General features: G+C 42.3%; 1 long non-coding RNA gene across 2 annotated transcripts; it reads left to right on the forward strand.

The window, feature by feature from the left end:
- Positions 1-1,691: 1,691 nt before the first annotated feature.
- LOC106589677 (uncharacterized) lies at positions 1,692-12,069 on the forward strand. Of its 2 annotated transcripts, none has more exons than XR_001324881.3 (5): positions 1,692-2,120; positions 4,646-4,835; positions 4,935-5,050; positions 5,153-5,198; positions 5,627-12,069. It is a non-coding gene; the product is annotated as an uncharacterized LOC106589677 (long non-coding RNA). The 2 variants fall into 2 exon arrangements; XR_001324876.3 differs by having other exon boundaries at positions 1,694-2,120; positions 10,430-12,069.
- The last annotated feature ends 8,178 nt before the right edge of the window (positions 12,070-20,247 follow it).

Consider the following 20,247-nt stretch of genomic DNA (forward strand, 5'->3'; position numbering starts at 1 on the left):
AAAATCTACTTAAGAATGGAAAGCATATAAATAGCGCACATAGAACTGATCTACCGCTTCTTAGACTTGCTTTCAATCAAATCAAATTTATTTATATAGCCCTTCTTACATCAGCTGATATCTCAAAGTGCTGTACAGAAACCCAGCCTAAAACCCCAAACAGCAAGCAAAGCAGGTGTAGAAGCACGGTGGCTAGGAAAAACTCCCTAGAAAGGCCAAAACCTAGGAAGAAACCTAGAGAGGAACCAGGCTATGAGGGGTGGCCAGTCCTCTTCTGGCTGTGCCGGGTGGAGATTATAACAGCACATGGCCTAGATGTTCAAATGTTCATAAATGACCAGCATTGTCAAATAATAATAATCATAGTAGTTGTCGAGGGCGCAACAAGTCAGTAACACAAGAGTAAGTGTCAGTTGGCTTTTTCATAGCCGATCTTTGAGAGTATCTCTACCGCTCCTGCTGTCTCTAGAGAGTTGAAAACAGCAGGTCTGGGACAGGTAGCACATCCGGTGAATAGGTCAGGGTTCCAGCAGGTCTGGGACAACAGGTCTGGGACAGGTAGCACGTCCGGTGAACAGGTCAGGGTTCCATAGCTGCAGGCAGAACAGTTGGAACTGGAGCAGCAGCACGGCCAGGTGAGCTGGGACAGCAAGGAGTCATCAAGCCAGGTAGTCCTGAGGCATGGTCCCAGGGCTCAGGTCCTCCGAGAATGACTGGTCTATAACTCACATTTCTATGTACATTTGATTGGGTTGCCCAAAAAGTTATATATTGCAGCTTTAAATTGAAGTTGAAGGTTTACAAAATCATATGCAAACAAGAATAGTTTTAAGATCGAGTATTTCATGCTTTGACCAATTACCCTGGAGTCAGAAGTGCGATTTTCCTTTTTGTAAAAGATGGTAAAAATCATAATTTCGTCTGGACTGTCAAAAACACATTAGGCCTAGAACAAAGCAGTACTGCTGATAGGGCTACAAATCAAAAACTGGGAAATGGAACTGGAAATTTCTTTGTGAATAATAACTTATCACTGACGTCACTCCCCGGCAACAACCACCGCTGAACACTGCTTACAGGACTGGAAAGGGGTTTGGGGAAAAAATGCTTTTCCTGACGTCGGGACTTGGGAACTACTTATCCCAAAAGGCCACGCTTTGACTGATGCTGCGTTCACAACTGGGAACTCCGAAAAATACGAAGTCAAATCATGACGTCAGTAATATTCAGGACAGAAAGTCTGAGCTTTAGAAACATTCCCGAGTTGGAATTCCAAGTTGGATGACCGTTCAAAACTATATATTTTTTCCCAATCGAAGCTCGTTTTTTCCCTAGTTCCCAGTTGTTTTGAACGCACAGAATTCGGAGATTTCCGAGTACCCAGTTGTTTTCTGAACGCGGCATTTGTAAAGTTGATATATTTATGGTACTTAGGTTTGTTCGGTCTGACAGCGGATTTGCACCGTTTGCTCAATGTGTAGCTTGCCTGCCCCGTGCCTTGCGTGGACCTATCTACCAGCTCACTGGGCAAGCTAAATCAAGCGCACCTAGCAAATGCAATGGGTGTAGACTGAGAGGAAAATATGTCTCCCTCCAGCAGGTGACGTTTTTTCGTTGTATGGAGGTCAATGAGTGTCGAATTTGGTCAACAACAAACATGAATGGCTTATTTGCTACGTGAGGTTTATTTGATATAATGAAATGTTCGTAATGCTTAAGTTGTTACGAGTGTACTGATATAAGTAGGACGCGTGACATCCCGGCAACTTTGAGAAAAAACACTATCGGAATTGTCTCGAGGATGCCTATGCATATCATGATATGAGTCTCTCCATTGAACGCATGCAGTTGACGTCAACAACCCTCGTCGAATTGAGTACCACAGTTCGAGTCATAATACCTATAAAACTAGCGGTAAAACCCGGAAATTATTCCAATTGTTTTTCCAAGATACATTTTCCGTAGGAGATTTTAGAACTACTTTATGTAAGGTCTATGTTTCGTGTAGGATTACCCTTGCATGACATTTTGCATCTAATGAAACGCTAATCAGCCGCTAATGTGGCTATCATACAGAACTACACATCCTGTCGCAACCTTGACGTCATCACTTAAGCAGGGTAGGAAAACCTCCACATTTCTCCATGCAAACTCATTGCCAAGTAACCTAGCAAGTAGATATTATAGCCTTTTTAGTTTCTCGTGTAAATAATTGATAGTGTGTTTTTGTTTAGCACTTTTCAAATCACCTTGCTAGATACCCTAGCATTTTACAATGAATATAATTTGTTTAGTTACCCTGGCCTTTGTAGCTAACCTTACGTCTCTCTGTCGATCAGAAGCAAGGATGGTTCTGTACCACTACTCCGATATGCACATCTGCATTTTATCGTTTTCCGACCTCTGTAAGCGAGAGGCGTTGCTGGAGCTGTGTTATAAGTGAAGACCTGTTTGCTAGCATTTAACAAACTATTTTGTTTGTCAAATCTGTGGGTAACTAGATGCGCCCACCAAACAATAGTTAGCTATATCCCTGCCCTGGTGGGCTAACATTAGCTTCCATGTCACCTCGTGAAAAAGTGGGACTACACAAAACACGTGCTAACGTTAACTAACTCAAAGTACTCGTCAACAATAAAAGGGCACAAGTCATTATACTAGCCTATGCTGGTTTTCTTTTTACTTGAAAGGAAGGTAACTTGCGTTGTACACTTAACTACAGTCGTTGGTTACCTAGCTCATTTTCATAAGCACCTACAGTAGTTACGCACTTTGGTTGGCAACATTAAATACATGTTTTTACCCATCAACCTACACACAACCACACAATGACAAAGCAAAAACAGGTTTTTAGAAATTATAACAATTATTTAAGAAACGGAAATACCTTGTTTACATAAGTATTCCAACCCTTTGCTATGAGACTCTATAATTGAGCTCAGGTGCACCCTGTTTCCATTGATAATCCTTGAGATGATTGGCGTCCACCTGTGGTAAATTCAATTCATTGAACATGATTTGGAAAGTCTTTATAAGGTCCCAGAGTTGACAGTGCATGTCAGAGCAAAAATCCTGCCATGAGGTCGACGCGATTGTCAGTAGAGCCCCGAGACAGGATTGTGTAGAAGCACAGATCTGGAGAAGAGTACAAAAACAATTCTGCAGCTTTGAAGGTCCCCAAGAACACAGTGGCCTCCATCATTCTTAAATGGAAGAAGTTTGGAACCACCAAGACTCTTCCTAGAGCTGTCTGCCCGACCAAACTGAGCAATCGAGGGAGGTGAAAAAGAACCTAATGTCCAGAAGGACAACGATCTCTGCAGCACTCCACCAATCAGGCCTTTATGGTATAGTGGCCAGACGGAAACCACTCAGTAAAAGGCACGACAGCCTGCTTTGAGTTTGCCAAAAGGTACCTAAAGGACTCTCAGACCAGGAGAAACAAGATTCTCTGGTCTGATGAAATCAAGATTGAAATCTTTGGCTTGAGTGCCATGCGTCACGTCTGGAAGAAACCTGCCACCATCCCTACGGTGACGCGTGGTGGTAGCAGCATCAGCGGCAGGGACTTGGAGGCTAGTCAGGTTCGACGGAAAGATGTACGGAACAAAGTACAGAGAGCTCCTTGATGAAAACCTGCTCCAGAGCGCTCAGGACCTCATACTGGGGCAAAGGTTTACCTTCCAACTGGACAATGACCCTAAGCACACAGTCAAGACAACACAGGAGTGGCTTCAGGACAAGTCTCTGAATGTCCTTGAGTGGCCCAGCCAGAGCCTGGACTTGAACCCAATTGAACTTCTCTGGAGAGACCTGAAAATAGCTGTACAGCGACGCTCCCCATCCAACCTGACAGAGCTAGAGAGGGTCTGCAGAGAAGAATGGGAGAAACTCCCCAAATACAGGTGTGCCAAGCTTGTAGCGTCATACCCAAGAAGACTCAAGACTGTAATCGCTGCCAAAGGTGTTTCAACAAAGTACTGAGTAAAGGTTCTGAATAGTTATGTAAATGAGACATTTCAGTTTTGTATTTTTGTTATACATTTGCATACATTTCTAAAAACCTGTTTTTGCTTTGTCATTATGAGGCTAGTACTTTTCAGACTGGGCTAGTAGAACTAGCCTGACACAGCATTGAAATGGCTAGTAGAAAATGTGCTTAACTAGCCTGACAGCAGTAAAATTTTGCCTTCACAAACATCACAGATTTAGGGCCTGAATGTTCCCTGTCCGAGTACATAATGTGATCTGCTGGCCAGTGTTCCATCCCTGCATGTCAGTCCCTTTCAGACGATCCCCCTATCACTGTTTCTCCTCAGTGACCTCAAGGCTGAGGGTTCTAACATTTCTCTTGAGAATTAGAATCAGAAGTACAGTCATGGCTCATTGCAATACTTCACCTCTTCAGGGCAAATAGTATCCTAGACTGTCCTGTTCATCTAGTTGAGCATTCCAGGTAATTTCTACATCCCAGCAGAAGTGTCCCATCCACATAGAAGGATTTTAGATGTGCAGATGGACAAAAGGCCAGTCTATTTTACCGTTACTGTAGTCAAGTCTGTGGATTATGGTATTAATATAGATGTTACCATTTTAGTAATCAACTTAACTAGCTAGTAAAATAACTTATTTTTTTGTCTTTCAGATGAGTGACGACACTCAGGTCTGTAGCTGCCATTTTCCATTGGGAAAGATAAATGGCCCTGTATTTACCAGAAAAGGTAGCTCATCTACCATGGCAGAAGAGGACGATCCAGACTGTTGATTGAGAAACAAGAACAAACCATGAGGCATGAGGATTGGGTGTTGAGGAACCACTTGTCACATTGTATAAGGTGGGGTTGTATTATGATAAACAATGCGTTTTCTATACAGATAGATGGTGATGCAGCATTGAAAAAGACCTACCACTGACCAACGATTTTATTTTCCAGTCCAACAGGAGTGCATCCCTCACGCCATCCGGTGCATGGACATCCTGTGCAAGTGAGATCCGAGCGCGAGCATCCAGTTGTAGACTCTACAGCACATCAAGCCTGTGGACAGACAGGTCAGTAACTCATGAAATATGATACAATATTGTGTAAAACATTGAATTTGTAGATGCATCAAAATGTTTATGTTATGTCCCTTTTCCTCATGTTTTAAAAAGCAAGGAGATCTGCTGGAAGTGATGTACCCTCTCTCTCACTCTGGGGGTAAGACGTCATTTAAACATCACAGCTATACATTTCCACTGTGTCCATGATAAAATGCAATGTGAATTGTGTTGTACTACTGAATGAAACTGTGGCGACGCATTCAGACCAGCCTAATTTACGTTAACTACATTACTTTAGTAGGCTGCTTTGAGCAAAACCTTAATGTAAAATAACCTATTCTATGAGCTTATTGTTTATGATCTTTATTCATTGTTCACTTGTTTTTCAACAATGTCAGGTACAGACTGGGGATAATAAATAATTTGAACGTCTAAGATATAAATTCCCACTGTGCCCATAATAAAATTAAATACATTAGTTGGCTGCTTTGAGCAAAGCTTGTATGTAATATAACCTATTCTGGGAGCCTAGTGTGTGTAGGAACTATACTGAATGTTTTTCAACCATTGGCTTCCCTGAAAAAGGGTACTGACAGGAGGAACAATATGAGTCTGTCAGAGGTCGACACGCTGGATGGGGAGGGTGATGGAGGCTTTGGTGGTCCTCACAATGAAGAAGCAGGTGTCCCTTCCAGTGATGTGGGGCTGACCTTGGACCTGGTGCCAGTAAGGATGGTCTTCATGGAGACCGTAAAACCCTCCCTTGATATAGAAAGCCTTTGGCTTCACTGCCTCTTCAATGGTAAGATCCATAGGGGCACATGACCTCCACCACTGCTGTGGTGACCACCTGACCATCTGATGAGGCACCCGGGCCAGACCCCGTGACCCAAAGCCCTGACTTCTGCAAATCCATCCCTGTAGCAATTTTGAATGCCTTGATGCCCTCCTCTTCATTATCTGTGCCCCACTTTACAGACAACACCCCATCCAAAGACTGATCTGAGGACCTTTTTTAGCAGCGACGGAGTAACGCGCTTGGCCCTAACCAGTGCTCCATAATTGCTGGTCGTCAACCACTCTCTCATTGTGTGCCATTTGGGGTTGGTGCGCTGTCCAACCATTGCCTGACGTATAGCCTCATGCTGCTCCAACGAGAGCTCCATGCCAGCCAGGATGCCTACATGACCCAGGGGCACTTATTTTTTTAACAATGTCCGGTACAGACAGGGAGGGTAGAGGTTGTTCTTGCTTAGGTTCAGGGAGACATGCTAGCAACTGAACCTGCCCCTGAGATGGTTAGGTACTGAAGATCCTCCTCTGTGGGCTCTCGGGACAGAGGGTTATAGTCTTCAGCCGGGTACAGATCCTCTACTGACTGCACCTGGTTGGGAATGGCTGGCTTCCCCCACCTGCATTCCACATCAGTATGTCCGATATTGTGAACTGCCAAAATAGCTACCAAAATAGCTGCTAAAATAGCTACATGGCTAAACTGATGAGCTCCATGAAGGCATTCCCATGTGGTAGAGAATCCCCTGGTCACCTATAGAGACTTGCCAAGAGGAAGGATGTTGAGTGCCACATCCCAACCAATATGACTTTGAACACCTTAAGGCATTTGTTGTAAGAAATGTGTTTATATAAATCAAGTTTGTTTTGATTGGTGACATTACAACTAGAATATTTAATAAACTGTCCTTTTCACGAGGACAAGGGACCTATAAATCAAGACTGTGCGAATGCAACATGCACTCCAAATAAATACTGTGCCTTTGAAGATTTGTCTCTGGGCATGCAACTACTATACAGGCTGGATGTCTAAACAAAGTCAATTCTGAATGTCAACAGATTTTTTTTTGGATTCGTTCTCTTCAATGACAACATTCTACGACGGAGTTATCACTGATCTAAATCTGGTATCGGGGATAATCTGGTTAATGATTATATCATTGATTTAAGTGGCTCTTTCCTTGTAGGATGTTGACAGCTGTACATTACACATTGTATTGCTAAGATGCTCAAACTTAACTGGGCTCCTGAGTGGCTTAACGGTCAAAGGCACTGAATCTACATTAGCTCAGGAAGTGTCCTAGTTCAGTTAAATGTGCAATGCAAAACACCTCTGTGGGAATCTGTGTTAGAATGGCACACAATATGTGTATCTTTTGTATTTGTAAAATAACCAAAACAAAGCTCTGGCTCTATGGGGAGACCAAAACAAAGCTCTGGTTCTATGGGGAGACCAAAACAAAGCTCTGGCTCTATGGGGAGACCAAAACAAAGCTCTGGCTCTATGGGGAGACCAAAACAATGCTCTGGCTCTATGGGGAGACCAAAACAAAGCTCTGGCTCTATGGGGAGACTAAAACAAAGCTCTGGCTCTATGGGGAGACTAAAACAAAGCTCTGGCTCTATGGGGAGACCAAAACAAAGCTCTGGCTCTATGGGGAGACCAAAACAAAGCTCTGGCTCTATGGGGAGACCAAAACAATGCTCTGGCTCTATGGGGAGACCAAAACAAAGCTCTGGCTCTATGGGGAGACGAAAACAAAGCTCTGGCTCTATGGGGAGACTAAAACAAAGCTCTGGCTCTATGGGGAGACTAAAACAAAGCTCTGGCTCTATGGGGAGACCAAAACAAAGCTCTGGCTCTATGGGGAGACTAAAACAAAGCTCTGGCTCTATGGGGAGACTAAAACAAAGCTCTGGCTCTATGGGGAGACTAAAACAAAGCTCTGGCTCTATAGGGAGACCAAAACAAAGCTCTGGCTCTATGGGGAGACTAAAACAAAGCTCTGGCTCTATAGGGAGACCAAAACAAAGCTCTGGCTCTATGGGGAGACCAAAACAAAGCTCTGGCTCTATGGGGAGACCAAAACAAAGCTCTGGCTCTATGGGGAGACTAAAACAAAGCTCTGGCTCTATGGGGAGACTAAAACAAAGCTCTGGCTCTATGGGGAGACCAAAACAAAGCTCTGGCTCTATGGGGAGACCAAAACAAAGCTCTGGCTCTATGGGGAGACCAAAACAAAGCTCTGGCTCTATGGGGAGACCTGTGATAGATGGGAAGACCCTCTTGATTTGTTTTGTAACTGAACCAATCATGAGGGAGTCTTCATCAAAAATACACTCTTAAAAAATTGATTGGCTGATAAGTAACTACATTTGACCTCCTTACTCAGCTCATTCTTTGCTGCAAAAATATGTATCTGCTCATTTTGAACAAAGGCTAACTTGAACAAACTATGAATTGTATCATCCTTTTTATCAAGCCAATACATAAACTCAACAAAAAAAGAAACATCCTCTCACTGTCAACTGTGTTTATTTTCAGCAAACTTAACGTGTAAATATTTGTATGAACATAAGATAGAACAACTGAGACATAAACTGAACAAGTTCGACAGACATGTGACTAACAGAAATGTAATAATGTGTCCCTGAACAAAGTGGGGGTCAAAATCCAAAGTAACAGTCAGTATCTGGTGTGGCCACCAGCTGCATTAAGTACTGCAGTGCATCTCCTCCTCATGGACTGCACCAGATTTGCCAGTTCTTGCTGTGTGATGTTACCCCACTCTTCCACCAAGGCACCTGCAAGTTTACAGACATTTCTGGGGGGGGGATGGCCATGGCCCTCACCCTCAGATCCAACCGGTCCTAGATGTGCTCAATGGAATTGAGATCCAGGCTCTTCACTGGCCATGGCAGAACACTGACATTCCTGTCTTGCAGGAAATCACGCACAGAACGAGCAGTATGGCTGGTGGCATTGTCATGCTGGAGGGTCATGTCAGGATGAGCCTGCAGGAAGGGTACCACATGAGGGAGGAGGATGTCTTCCCTGTAACGCACAGAGTTGAGATTGCCTGCAATGACAACAAGCTCAGTCCGATGATGCTGTGACAAACCATGACGGACCCTCCAACTCAATCCCGCTCCAGAGTACAGGCCTCGGTGTAACGCCCATTCCTTCAACGATAAACGCAAATCTGACCATCACCCCTGGTGAGACAAAACCGCGACTCATCAGTGAAGAGCACTTTTTGCCAGTCCTGTCTGGTCCAGCGACGGTGGGTTTGTGCCCATAGGCAATGTTGTTGCCGGTGATGTCTGGTGAGGACCTGCCTTACAACAGGCCTACAAGCCCTCAGTCCAGCCTCTCTCAGCCTATTGTGGACAGTCTGAGCACTGATGGAGGGGTTGTGCGTTCCTGGTGTAGCTCTGGCAGTTGTTGTTGCCATCCTGTACCTGTCCCGCAGGTGTGATGTTTGGATGTACCGATCCTGTGCAGGTGCTGTTACACGTGGTCTGCCACTGTGAGGACGATCAGCTGTCCATCCTGTCTCCCTGTAGCACTTAGGCGTCTCACAGAATGGACATTGCAATTTATTGCCATGGCCACATCTGCAGTCCTCATGCCTCCTTGCAGCATGCCTAAGGCATGTTCAGGCAGATGAGTAGGAACCCTGGGCATCTTTCTTTTGTTTTTCAGAGTCAGTAGAAAGGCCCCTTTAGTGTCTTAAGTTTTCATAACTGTGACATTAATTGCCTACCGCCTGTAAGCTGTTAGTGTCTTAACAACCGTTCCACAGGTGCATGTTCATTAATTGTTTCATTGAACAAGCATGGGAAACAGTCTTTAAACCCTTTTACAATGAAGATCTGTGAAGTTTATTTGGATTTTTACGAATTATCTTTGAAAGACAGGGTCCTGAAGAAGGGACGTTTCTTTTTTTGCTGAGTTTATAAATAACAGCCTTTGTGCAATCCTGTCCATAATTACACTTTTGTTCTGCACATTAAACACCAAGTGTGTATATGTGTGTCCACGCGGGCACCTGAATGTGATTCCATAAGGAACTGCACATAGTATCCAATGACCCTCCCGAGTTGAAACAAAGGGACACACTCATCTCTCAGGGAGGGAGTTAATAGACCACAGCTGGATGTGTCCTGCGTTCCTGATCAGTGATCACAACCAACAAACACTCAAACTAGTTACTGGCACACATCTCACATCTTTAATAGATGTTCTCAGAATCCCTGGAATATACTAGAAATATATTCTAAACAATAGCTTGTCTCTAAAAACACTGCTAACTTATCTGTTTTTCCATCCAAGGCCCTCCTGTGGTTTGGCATAAGACCTCCAAACAATCAGGCAATTACAGCAAGTATGAGGCTATTGTCTGCCAATATGTCACTTAATCACACAACTTGGCCTGAAAATGACAAACCAATGTGGAAAGACACAGGAATGCTCCAAGTATATAGATTAAAATCCTGTGAGACCTCTGACTTGCTAGATGAATTGTGGGAGTCATCTTTGAGTGAGGTCCAGGATGAACTGTTTGTATTTACTGTTCATTCTGTTGTTTACAGATGTAACCCTGTGCTAACAAGGCTCCTGAGTCAATATCCTCCATTCCAGCTGGTCAGGACAGCCTTAAACAGCTCATGGAACAGCTCAGCCTGGACAGAGCTACAAACATAAAAAAGACTGTGATTAGACGTTCTCTCTTCATCATCCAAAAGCTGCTTAGTTTGGTCCGAAGATTTCCTCATTCTCTGGCTGGGGAACAGGATCCATTTCATAAAGGGATCAGAGGCACCATCTTGGCCTGACTTCATTGAGATGTGCTTCTCTGTCTAAGTGGACTGTGTGGTCTGTTTCTCTCTCCCACACACAGATGTGTCCTAATCACGCTTGCTGTGCTGTGTGAGGGCCTTGTTGGCGATGTTGGCCCTCAGGCACCTTGGTCAGGCTCTGTTGTACTGCTTGAGATGGATGGAAGTTTCCGGCCTCCTCAGGCCAGAGTTCAAACTAGCCCACGTGACTGACCACAGCCTGTTATACTGTGCAGGTGTCCATGAGCTGGTGGCCTGTGGCATCATCAGCCCCAGAGAGTGTACCTGTAAGGACCACTCATTCTCTTTGCTGCACCAGGCAGACAGCTCCAGCTTGGTGAAAATAAGATGCCTGACCATCTGGTACACGTCCCCACTCAACGTGTCCCTCCTGCTGAACAACTCGGAGGTGTAGCATCTCACACTGATCAAGTGCAACTCTGTAGCAAGCAAGCCAGCCCTTTTGGACTCTTTCACAGTACAGCATCTGCAGAGGCTGACTGTGTCTTACCCCTTGTGTTGGTCTGGCCAGACACATGACATCATACTGGGGAGGGACATGGGTGCACCTTACTATGAAGAGACCAGGCGAGGAATCATCCATAGCTCAGTGCTGCTGGGAGAATCCAATGTGAAGGCCTATAATGTTCAAACAAATAGACAGTAACGGAATCCTCCCTTTTTCATATCTCCTGTCTGAAGTCAAGCTACCAGAGACTTCCTGTATATTTGTAATTTTTATATACTGTACTAATGCAGATTCTTTTTTTTTTTTCTATGCTAACATTGCCAATGTACCACTACCTATGTCTGTGATAAACAATCTTCATAATCACTGTTGACCAAACAGAATGTTTCTCCTTGTGGTCATTTCAATATAATAAGGTCAGGATTCAGTCATTGCAGATTGAATCCTGCAATTATTATCGCTCTTCACTTTTAGGAGTGGGTTAGATTTATGTAATAGCATGTCTCAAATTGTGCCATTACTTTTTTAAATATGTTTTAGATATTTTCACTTTGTTTAGACAGTAAGGAAATCAGAAGGGGAGACCGGCAGGTTGGAGAAACAGTGGACATGGGGATTGAACCCTGGTCACCAGCGGGGAGTCTTACATGCGACGAGTGTTTCCACTACAACACGGCTCTGCACAGAGAGTGCCATTTCTTGAAAAGAAAGTACATGTTATGTCGTGCTTTCTCTAAACATCAACAGACTTGAAGGGTACAGATGGGAGGACTGAGTTGTCCAACATTGGCTCACTGCCATAAATGGCCCCTGCTATCCACTGGTGCCAAAAGTCCTGCTCCCCTCATGGGAGACATGCATGCAACCTGCTCCTGTCTCTTTCTGCATGACACTTCATAATTAAATGCTTTGCAAATTGCCACCATCTTTGTTCGGTGAGTTGTTTTGTTCGCAGTCAAAAACATGTGCCTGCTGGGTGCACAGTGCAAGCACATATGAAAGTAATATGAACAATAAACATGGTTGATGACAATATTTACCAATTTTGAACAAACCCCTAAACTAAGAAGTAGAAATCAGGGCCCATTGATAGTAATGCAATTAATAAACCAAAAATGACTTATCTTTAGTCAATCGCCATAGAAACTCAATATGTGAACTACATGCTTGTGTATAATGATGATGCAGAACATCTTTTAGTTTTCTACACTGGATGTGGGCAGGACATGCATGTTTTCCCCTTCCATTAGCTTTTTTATTTAACTAAGCAAGTCAGTTAAGACTCTTATTTACAATGACGGCTTACCTCGGCCAAACCATCCCCTAACGACACTGGGCCAATTGTGCGCCGCCCTTTGGGATTCCCGATCACAGATGGTTGTGGTAGAGCCTGTGATTGAACCAGGGTCTGTAGTTATACAGACCGCTGCACCACTCAGGAGCCCTAGCTTTATTGCTTTGCGACAGGGAACACAACCTGATTGTTTTGTATGAATAATGGCACATGCGAATCTCCCTTGCAAAAGAGACCTTGGTCTCAATCTGACTCTGCTTAAATAACGGTCAAATAAAATAAAAAAGATAATCTTCCTCAACTTTCAATGGGATTGTGCTCCATCATTGTTTTAAAGACAGTAAGGGGTTGCAAAAAAGAACCACTTGGTGGCAGTGTAGACTTATCTGAACTACGAGGCCAATGTGTTGGCAGACACTTGTCCTAGTTAGTAGATTCAGGAACAGGCATTCTGTTCCACCAGGGAGAGCACACGACCCAGTACTCCTGTGCATTCCCCTCTAGTCTCTTCCATTTTTTTGGTCGACTGAACTGGGTTTATTGACCACTTGATATTTCTCCTTGTGGTCCTCTGTAAGTTAGGTTATTTGCCTGGAGAGTTACCATTCAAATAGGGAAACAGTTTTTTCCCAAGTTTGAATTTCATGTCACACTTAATATTAGGATTAGTTGCACAAACAACACTTGGTTGAATTGGATTAACATTTTTGGGGCAGAAAATAGTGTATTAACTTTTACACCTGGAGCTACATAAAGTCTTCTCAGTAATATCTACAATTATTTAGGCTACCCTTCCCTTTCATGCAGCATATTCAACCCATCAATGTCTCCAACAGTCCTTTGATCCTGACACCTCTCCGTCCATTCCTCCACAAAGACATGGAAATATTGTTGATATTAATGCAATTTCCTAGATTTTTGTTGAGCGCTTGGCTCAGCAGCATTCTTGTGTTGTTGCTAAGGACGGGAATTGTTGAATATCATGTCACACATAACATTACATTGACCTTCCCTGCTGGGCTTTGAACTGATCCCATGGTCACTGTGACATTTACTGTGGCAACCGGGGGCTGGGAAATAGGCAGAGGCAGAAACAATTCATCCCATGTCACTCTTTAACTGCTTGACTACGTCTCCTGCCCTGACTGTTGCCTCACTCTCTGGGAAGGTATTCTTGAGACAACCCTCTTTTAAAGGTCTAGCTGTATGGTGACCTTAAGTTTCTTTTCATATGTATTTCCATTATGTTATTGACATATCATCAAATTATATGTGAACAATATCAGTATTTTAGTGGCAAATAGGACCAAATATCTTATGTCATTGCCACTATATATCAATAATTGTTGATAATGGCATTTCCCCATTTACTTGCAGTACACACCTCTTTTCAAGTATTCAATTACTAATCCAAAATTAAACATTTTCCTTGATCCTGCAATCCTGCCCCAACTGTTTTGTCAATTGATATTCAAATAATACATTGTTCATGTCAAGATGTCACATCTTCACCTGCTCTGAAGCAATTGTATGTTGTGTATCTACAGTGACTTCAGAAAGTATACTTTTTCCACATTTTGTTGTATTACAGCCTGAATTTAAAATTCATTAAATATATATATATATATACACACACACACATTTCAGCTTTTTATTTTTAATTAATTTGTTTTTATATATAACATATATATATATATATATATATATATATATATATATATATATATATATAGAATAAATTCATTAAAAATTAAAAGCTGAAAGGACGTAATTTGGTGATATGTCTAGAGTCAATAAGTATTCATAGAGCCATGACTACATGGAACTCTATTCCACATCAGGTAACTGATGCAAGCAGTAGAATCAGATTTTTAAAAACAGATAAAATACACCTTATGGAACAGCGGGGACTGTGAAGCAACACAAACATAGGCACAGACACATGCACACATACGCATGATAACATACACACTATACACACACGTACACATGGATTTTGTATTGTAGATATGTGGTAGTGGAGTATGGGCCTGAGGATACACACTTAGTTTGTTGTGAATTCTGTAATACATGTATTGTAATGTTTTTAAAATTGTATAACTGCCTTAATTTTGCTGGACCCCAGGAAGAGTAGCTGCTGCCTTGGCAACAGCTAATGGGGATCCATAATGCATACAAATACAAACCCCTTTGTTATGGCAAGCCTAAATAAGTTCAGGAGTAAAAATTTGCTTAACAAGTCACATAATAAGTTGCATGGTGTGTGCAATAATAGTGTTTAACATGATTTTATTTATGACTACTAATCTCTGTACCCCACACATACAATTATCTGTAAGATCCCTCAGTTGAGCAGTACATTTCAAACATATGTAAATTCAACCACAGAGACCAGGGAGGTTTTCCAATTCCTCGGAAAGAAGGGCACCTATTGGTAGATGGGTAAAAGGCAAAAAAAAAAAGCAGACATTAAATATCCCTTTGAGTATGGTGAAGTTATTAATTACACTTTGGATGGTGTAGCGATACACCCACTCACTACAAAGATACAGGCGTCCTTCCTAACTCACTTGCCGAGAGAAAATAAATTGTTTAGGGATTTCACCATGAGGACAATGGTGACTTTAACACAGTTACAGAGTTTAATGGCTGTGATAGGAGAACACTGAGGATGGATCAACAACATTGTAGTTACTCCACAATACTAACATAATTGACACTGAAAAGAAGGAAGTCTATACAGAATAAAACTATTCCAAAACATGCATCCTGTTTGCAACAAGGCAAACAAAGTGTACATAAAGTGTTATAATTGGGGAAAATCCAATATAACACTTTACTGAGGCCCACTCAGTATAGTCAAATCAAATCCATTTTTATTTGTCACATGCTCCGAATATAACAGGTGTAGACCTTACAGTGAATGCTTACTTACGAGCCCCTAACAACAATGCAGTAAAAAAAAAGAAAAAAAAGAATAAGAAATAAAGTAACAAGTAATTAAAGAGCAGCAGTAAAATAACAATAGCGAGACTATATACAGGGGGGTACCTGTAGAGAGTCAATGTGCGGGGGCACCGGTTAGTCGAGGTAATTGAGGTAATATGTACATGTAGGTAGAGTTATTAAAGTGCCTATGCATAGAGAACAACAGAGAGTACCAGAGGTGTAAAAGGGGGTGGGGGGCAATGCAAAAAGTCTGGGTAGCCATTTGATTAGAGGTTCAGGAGTCTTATGGCTTGGGGGTAGAAGCTGTTTAGAAGTCTCTTGGACCTAGACTTGGCGCTCCGGTACCGCTTGCCTTGCGGTAACAGAGAGAACAGTCTATGACTAGGGTGGCTGGAGTCTTTGACAATTTTTAGGGCCTGGATGGTAGGAAGCTTTGCCTCAGTGATGTACTGGGCCGTACACACTACCCTCTGTAGTGCCTTGCGGTCGGAGGCCGAGCAGTTGCCATAACAGGCAGTGATGCAACCAGTCAGGATGGATTTCCTCAGGGGTGTGAATACTTATGTAAATTAGATATTTCAATACATTTGCAAACATTTCTACAAACATGTTTACACGTTATCATTATGGGTTATTGTGTGTAGATGGGTAAACATATATTTAATACATTTTGAATTCAGGCTGTAATACAACAAAATGTGGAATATGTCAAGGGGTATGAATACTTTCTGAAGGCACTGTAGATATTATTGCATTGATGCAATGGGACAATACCCCCCAACCAACCAAAAGCCTCTTAGGCTTGTTCAGCGAGAGCTTAAGGAGGGCTTAAGAACAACCCTTTAGAAACGGTACTTCAGGGCTGCGTCTAGCCTTTACAAATTCATACTCTACTGTTTGTTGCCACAGCAATGAGACCAGGAAGAGCATGGGGACCGGGTCCCAGTTTCTGTTTAACGAATGGCCAGTGCTTTGAATGTCCTTGTTGGATATGGTGGCTGGGAGGCACAGGAGCCATGTGGCTGCTCTGTAGACTTGGGGTGCCCTATGATGACACGTTCCAACTTCGCTATCAGCTCCCCTGCCTTGTGTAGACAAAGGTATCTGCAGGCTCTGAGCCAAGCACATAGACTTGCAAACTGTTGCGAGTCAGTTCCCAAGGCCAGGGGATGTGGGTTCCGTGACAATGGGGCCCTGAGTAGAGGGAGGGCTGCCTCACCCTGGAGAGAGATTGGCGCTTCTGCCCTGTGGGACACTTGTGGCTGTGGGAGGAGGGGGTGGAGGGAGGAGGGTGTTTATGGCATGGGGTGGGTGATAAGATATGAGAGAGGGTCCAGTCGTTTAGTAGCGATTTTGCATCAGGCTTTAAGCATTGAGTCGTTTTAGCTTCAATATATTATTATTGATTCCTGGTTACAAATCAATCTCCAATTCATCATGCATTACTACATCAATATCAGCAATATGCATATTTAGGATTTGTTTTAACAGTCTGTTTTGTCGGATGGCGTTCTTTTTATATTTCTTTTTTAGTATTACACCAAATGTAATTTTGATTATTGTAATGAATTTGTTTAACTTAAGTGGGAAGTTTTGAGGGGAAGATTAATTTGACATGTCTATCAAACAACTCCCTTTCAATTTGAATCACAAATGATGTTGTTTGTAGTAGATCTTGGCTTTCACTAGCTCCTCAGGCCACATTGCTGGCAGGCCCCAATGGCGGCACGAGAAAAGAGTCTATTGGTGTGAACACACAGTGTTTACTCTCCTCTGGCACTAGGGCACGGACAGGGCTGAAAGAGAACCAGAGAAGAGGCGCAGAGGCAGGGCCAGTGGGGCGCCTCATCACTCTCTCCACACTTCTGCTGTCATGCTCTTTGTGTGGGGAGCATTACTCAGACTCCAGGCTGCAGGCTCCCAGGTAACTGGAGTCTGTGGGGAGCACGGCTGTGGCCCGCAGAGACTGGCTTTTGTTCACACCAGAAGAATCAGGCTACCTTACTTTTATCTGGCACCCCCAACATCAGTCAAACATAGGAGGCAACGACTTTAATGGAACTTTGTTTGTCTTTGCACATAAGGTATTTACGTCCATTGATCATATATTGCCTTACTGACGCCTTGATGGAAGGGTTTAACACTTTTAATTTGTGAAATTCCATCTGCAAATGTACCCACCTAAAGAAAAACTTTGATTAGTCATGAAATGAAAAGTAAATTTGATTATAACAATTGAGAAAGAAAATGGTTTATTGTAGCTGAGAACTGTCAAGGAGAGATCAAAGTAATACTGTAGCTGCATAGCCAAACCCTTGAAGACTTACTGTATTGATCGTGTTTGCTATTCTTTCCAAATCAGAGACATTTCATGTTGTTTTGATAATGTGTTGACTTGCAACAAGTTATCATATTCTATCAAGGCGACAGAGAGAAACCATCTAATGACAGGGTACAACTTCCTTTTCAGTTTTCTGCAATGACAAGGCAGCACTTTGTTTGGTAAAATACTTTGTGATTCAGTATGGATTTTAATGACTTTCTGTCTCATGATTTTTTCATACCTTCTCATTTACTTTCATTGACTGTTCAAATTGATATAAAAAGCTTACCCCCTGGTGTCAAAGCATATAGAAAACACAATTGAATAAACAAAGAGGGAACATGTTAAATGTTTCTTTAGTATCAAGCTGTGTTTTTTAAATGTTTGTTTTCCAGACATCATTCGCCTTGTAATTAACTTTGCCTTAATTCACTTCAAGCAATTCTATATCCTTTTTCATTACCTTGACTGTTGCAAAGATGTAATTTTATTTCACATTTTTAAAGTGCAAAATTACTTTTCCTTTCCGTCATGTATTATGAACTTCTAAAGAAAGTGAAAAGTTCAATTCACCAACATCACTGTTTTCTTAGGTAATCAACCTAAAGCAGAACAACACTGAATATTTAATGATGAAGGTGTTGGACATGACAATTATGAGCTTAGCATTTGCAAAAGAGGAGTGCATTTGGTCAATGATTTATCACTCTGGGCCAGACTGACTGGTTAAGTGCCATCACTTGACGTTACTGGGGACTGTCCTGTCCATCGTCCTATTGTAACACCTCGTTAGGGGGAATGGGAATAATTTACCCAGCAGCCTCGTGGACCTGACTACATGGGCATGGTCTTCGGCTCCAGCCTCCACAGAGAAACAGTGTGGAGTGGTCAGTGCGGGCCTGACCTATAACCCCTGCCTGTCAGGCCGACCATCAGGTCAACAGTTGGTCCACAGAGCACGAGGGGCTGGCCTTTCTGTTGGTGTCAGGAGGCGCTGCCTGATATTATCCCAGGGTAATTAAGCAGTGTCTGCAGGTCAATGTAGACAAATAAATCATACTGATAGTTTAAACGCTGCCGCTCAATGCCCCTGATTGAGCAAAAACAAGGGAGCCGTCCCATGCTTGTTACTGCCTCGCTTGAGGTCCACCAGGGCGCTTCACATTACATCCCCAAAAGCAGCAAGTGGGAAAGCTTTGTGAAGGATCAAAAGCTGTGCAAAGAGACATGAGCCTTAATTGTTCAACTTTATTTTTAAGATAAAGGCAGACGGGGCATCAATTTAGCCTGTCTTTATTAGAGAACAAAGCAGAATGGGCTAACAGAATGCTAATTGGCAGAGGGATGATGAAAGTGATGTGGATTACTACATCAGAGGAGATATGGGTTTTGATCAGGTTGCACATACAATATAAGCACTTGCTCTCATTTTCTCAAACTTAAGGACAGATATTCTGCAATATACTGTATGACAAATAACATGGTCATATCACATGTTTGTTGGAAGAACAACTTAATATTGTTTGTTTTTATTAATTGATTTAACAAAGTTGCTATGCATATGGTCTATATCAAATGGCCTGTACAGTTGTTAAAGGCCCAGTGCAGTTAAAAACCTGATTTCCCTGTGTTTTGTATATATTTCCACACTATGAGGTTGGAATAATATTGTGAAAATGCCATTTTAGTGTAGAAGTCGTCTGAAAAGACCGCCTGAAATTTCAGCTTGATTTGGTGGGATGGAGTTTTGGCCTGCCCACTCAGACCACTGCCAGACAGTCATAGCAGAATTCTTGCTTGAGAAATTGCTCTTTGCTAAGAAGCTATGTTTGTTCCTTTTTTACAATTTTATTTGAAAATAATCACAGTAAGGTACTTCATTGTTACCCAGAAATGATTTGATACTGAGATATTATTATTATTTGTATTTTTTATTTAACCTCTATTTAACTAAGCAAGTCAGTTAAGAACAAATTGTTATTTACAATGACGGCCTAAGAACAGTGGGTTAACTGCCTTGTTCAGGAGCAGAACGACAGATTTTGACCTTGTCAGCTCGGGGATTCGATCTAGAAACCTTTCGGTTACTGGCCCAACGCTCTAACCACTAGGCTATAAAACAGCTGTGTTGGACCTTTAAATGACAATGAGAAGCATATTATGGTGGTTTAAAGCTGCCTTACTGGAATGACTTTAATTCTGAGATGCCTAAACTTTCCTATTACACATTTTTGGAAGCAATAGCCTACTGTACATATACATAGTATAGTTTTGGTACTATTTCTATATTAACTATTGAAAATAAACTCCCAATAGAGATAACTAAGTAATCCCCAAAAATAGTTATAGGGTGAGAAAGTAGCCACAATTCATTTGAATGTGTTACTTTATAAAAAATTATAAATAAGCAAACAAAAAAGTCAATTACGTGGTACCTAGGTGCCATAATACATTTCTGATTCACATACACACTGAATTTACTGTGGGATAGAGTAACTAAGGTCTGCATATGGAAATCTAATTGGAAAGCAAATTCT

This window comes from Salmo salar, chromosome 28 (genome assembly GCF_965601325.2).
Source record: "Salmo salar chromosome 28, fSalSal1, whole genome shotgun sequence".
NCBI classification, from domain to species: Eukaryota; Metazoa; Chordata; class Actinopteri; order Salmoniformes; family Salmonidae; genus Salmo; species Salmo salar.